A 4,367-nucleotide genomic window follows, 5' to 3' on the forward strand; every position below is an offset into this window, starting at 1 on the left:
CCCCCCCCCCCCCCCCCGCATTTCTCTGACACACCAAAAAAATCGTGTTTCAAGATCCACTTCATGCACATGCATGGGCTTCTCGCGGGAAAACACACGCAACAACATAATTCCTGAAATAAGTTTGTCTCGGATCTTCACAGCTACTCTGACCAGCATGAGACAGAAAGCACTCTCCTGGACTCTGATGTGAATTGGGGAGAGGGGATATATAATCCCAGAGCGCAGCCTTCAGCTCCTTCTGCGAGAGCGTCTTGGAGGCGCCTCGCTTAAGGAACAGCGTCAGCTATCGCACCCTTCCCCACAAACCAAAAAACACGCTCAACAAACCGAGAGAGGGACTGCAGAGCCCACCCTTGCAAACACCACAGCAGGACTTCCCGGGAAGGAGGGGATGAGAAACAGAATGGGAATGTTTGTTTTCCCCTGTTGTTATTATTGAACGCATGAATGAATGAATGAATGAATAAATGAATGGAACAGAAGGTGCTCGGAGGCATGTAGGAAGCCTCTGACCGCTTACATTAACTTCCTATTACACCCTAAAAATAGAACCCTGTTTCCTGTTGTTCGTCAGCTCCTTCTGACTGTTGTGTCTGTTGTGTGACATCTTTCGACTCACAACTGTGCCTTTAAACCACACATACACGCTTTGGCCCTTTGAAACTGTTACCCGCAAACATCATTAAAACGACGCGGTTTAGGGTGACACCGAAGACCGGTCTCACGAAGTCACCCAGTCCTGGGGCACAAGGAGCCTGGTGCACGGTGCCACGCTCTTCGGCAGTCAGCGGAGTAGGGGAGGACCGCGGGGGAGGCGGGGAGGGGAAGCAGCGTTGCCCCCGAGGCTCTCAGCCAGCCCAGGCGTGGAGAGGGACTGGCCCCAAGCCTAGTAGGGGTGCAAAGGCCTCGTTGCTCTCCAAGAGAGTGAGGGTGACTTGCGGAGTGCGTTTTCTGGGAATATTAAACCGAGGGGTGAGGAGGGAAGCCCAGCTAGGGCTGTACAGGCAGGGCGCAATGGTACCCACGGTCCAGAGCGTATAGGGCGCGAAGCCATGCGCAGGGCACATGCCCATCGCCCTCGGCCAGGGCTGCAGCCTAGTCCTCCGGTAGCTCCGGCTTGGCCGTGGAAAGAGCAGAGAAGCCAAGAAGGGGGTCACATGCGGTGAATTCCTGCTGCCTTTTCACAGGGAGGGACGGGTGCTCACAGGAGGCGGTGCGGGGGCTCCCGCCTCGGGACAGTCCTTAGCCGCCCCCTAACTCGCTCCTTGCCCCATCTGGCCTGACTCCTGGCCCTCCCGGTCCCGCACAACTCTCGGGAAGCTCACTGAGGCAAGGCAGCTCCCCTCGTGGGCTTCCACCCCTCACTCGTGACTGCTGCCTGCTCGCTTTCGAAAGCACTTCAAGGCACGGGGGCTAGGTGTGGGGTGTCCGTCCTCACCCTTTTTTTCAAGAGTTACCCACCCTGGGAAGTGAGCATCCCACTGCTCCAGTGAGTCCAGAGCTATTTATTCAGGTCTAATTTCTTCAGAAAGAGGCCGGTGACGGAGCTCATCTGTACGCAAGTCAGAGCCAGGGAGGACCGGTGCCCGGCAGCGCGGTCTCCCGGCGGGCGGGGACCTCTCGGGCGCCCCACATCCCCCTCCAAAGCGCGGGCCCGGAGCCTGCCCTACCCTCGGAGAAGAAATATCCCTGCAGCTGCAGCCTCTGCAAGGGCACAGCTTGGGCCCCTATTGCCCCCCACCCCAAGACTCCCGGTGGGCCTAATTAAATTGGGGCAAATAATCGGTGTGAGGTTGGACGGAGTCAACTGTCTTGACGACAGACAAGGATGTCTGAGCACCGCGGAGAAGGAGTAGCGCCAGGTTTCCAGCTCTTCCCTCCGACCGGCGCCCACCGATGACTCGGCGGGAGTTCCGCACCCCCGCACACCGCCTCTCCCCATGGCCCGCATCCGGAGCCGCTGCTTGTCCTGCTCGCCCCGCCACAGCTCGTCTGTCAGCTACGCTGAGCGAGTGATGCACATGTAACTCCATTTGCTGCCTATCGCAGGAAGCAGCTCCTGCAGACTCTCCCTGCCTTTTTTTCTTCTTTTTGTCTGACTCAAACGCCTTCTTCCCTTCGCGAAGGCGGTATCTAGGTGTTATTTCAAAGTGGTCCCCTCTCCTGCTCAACTTTTTCCCAATCCCGGGTTAGCATGCATTATGTGGCAGGAATTATTTCGAAACAAGAAAGCAACGTGTTGCAAACACTCCCCAGCCTATTTTCTGACATCTTTTGTTATGCATGCTCTTTCTGCTGGAGAAAATGCTAGTATGTGCACCTGCGGGAAAAAAAAAAAAAAAAAAAAAAAAAAAAAAAAAAAAAAAAAAAAAAAAAAAAAAAAAAAAAAAAAAAAAAAAAAAAAAAAAAAAAAAAAAAAAAAAAAAAAAAAGCCTTCATGATGTTAACAGCAAGCTGGAGGGTATAAAGCCATAAAACTGCCAAATGTACCTGCTCCTATTGAGTACATTACCTACACCTATGAATAAAGAGTCTCAGTAGGAATTCTTTCCCTTCTCTTCCCCTTTCTCTATATTTTTATTCATTGTAGTTTTGTAAACGCCTGGATCGGGTTACCCTTTCGCGTGTTAAAGTGGAACTCTTGTTAAAAGCCGGAGAACAAGGCAAGACACTTACAACTGCATTCAGAGTTACTGAACCGACTCCAAGGGCTCAAGAAGTGAAACAACGATGAGAGGGTGGGTAAGGGGGTTCAGAACATCCCAGCCACACAGAAAAAAAAGACATCCCTCCCCCATACGCCCCTGAAACAAGCCATATGAACAACAAGCGCCGAGAGACTATGGATTATGCCCTACCAACGATCGAGCATCGCTTCGCATCCCCCTTCCCCCTCTACACTCTCCCCCACCGGTATCCGAGCAGGGGACTCGCATCCTTCGGTTTCCCAGAGCTAATGACCAGGCTATGGAGAAACAAAACTCCAAAATAAATGAAGAAATGGAAAAGAGAAAAAAAAATCCCAGAAAGAAAAATTAAAACGCTCTAAATATTTCCACAAGCGACGCGTTAAAATATATATATATACATATATATATATATATATGCAGAATCTGAAAATCAGTCCCCGGGGAATGTCCCAGTGAGAGGCAGTATCAGGACCTGAGATCGGTCTGGGGAAGTCTCTGGGCTGCTCGTGGTTTTGGAAGCGGCGGCTGCTGGTGCCGGTGTTGGTTTTTAAAGCCCGAAACCTCCAGCCCCTTTCCCCATCTAGAACAACTTTCGGATTTCTCTATGCCTAGCGAGTTCCGCAGGGTCCTTCCTACCTCAGTCCTCTCCAGTGGGGTCTGTCTCTGGAGTTCATGCTTAGCAGGACGCAAGGAGATTTAAGCGAAGCAAAGGGGTAAAAAAGAGAGAGGGGGTGAGGGGGGGGGGGGAGAGAGGAGAGAGGAGAGAGGAGAGAGAGAGATCCTTCGCCGAGCTGGATCAAACTTAATATCTTTCTCTAGTCCATCTTTGAAAGAGAAGTGGTAATACCACCTGGATGTTCGGATATAAATCCCCTTGCAAATAATAAATGGATTAATAATAACAAGGTATGAAGTTCTTTTTATAGAAAAAAGGAGAGAATTGAAACTAAATGCGGCAGTTAGACAACCATTTTGATAAGAGGATAATTGAGGCGACACTGGTGTATAATTAGAGGATAATTTATGCTATATCCACTTTTATTCCACCTCCCAAAATAAACCCAGTCCATAATCATTACAGGCAAATTGTTCTGAATTTTATAGCAGCAATTTGAACAAAGTACTGCAGTTAATCATGGGAGATTTTTGTGTATTCCTGATTAGAAGTCTAATTGCCTCCTTCCAGAAAGTAAAAATAACTGTAAAACGACTCTATTTTTATCATTAACAATGTTGACAATAAAATAAAATCAACTGGAATTGTAATCTAAAGACAAATTTAGGGCGCAGGCACTTTTTTTTCCTTGGGTCGTTTATATCCTAATCAAGCTTTTTGCCAAAACCGCCAACCGCACGTAGCCATTTGCATATATTTGAAAGCCATTACGGGAGCTGCTGCTGCTGTTGCGTTCAGCGGGGAAAAATGCGCTGCGCGTCGCTTCGCCGCAGCGAAAATACCGCGCAAGGAGGCGCAGGGGGGTGGGTGGATGGAGGGGGTCTTGTAGTGGGGGAATGTTTGATTTGGGGGGGAAGGGAGGAAAAGGGGGATGGGGGCAGACGCTCCCCTTTTCCCCACCCGCGCGCGTTTCTTCCACACCCGCGCGGGTGGGGAAAAACGGGAGGGGGGGAAAGGGGGGCGGGCACGGGCAGCGCGCGCTGCCGGCTATGACGTAA

The sequence above is a fragment of the Empidonax traillii genome, unplaced genomic scaffold (genome assembly GCF_003031625.1).
Source record: "Empidonax traillii isolate 1590-97213 ecotype Southwest subspecies unplaced genomic scaffold, ASM303162v1 scaffold30:size3273891, whole genome shotgun sequence".
NCBI lineage: Eukaryota > Metazoa > Chordata > Aves > Passeriformes > Tyrannidae > Empidonax > Empidonax traillii.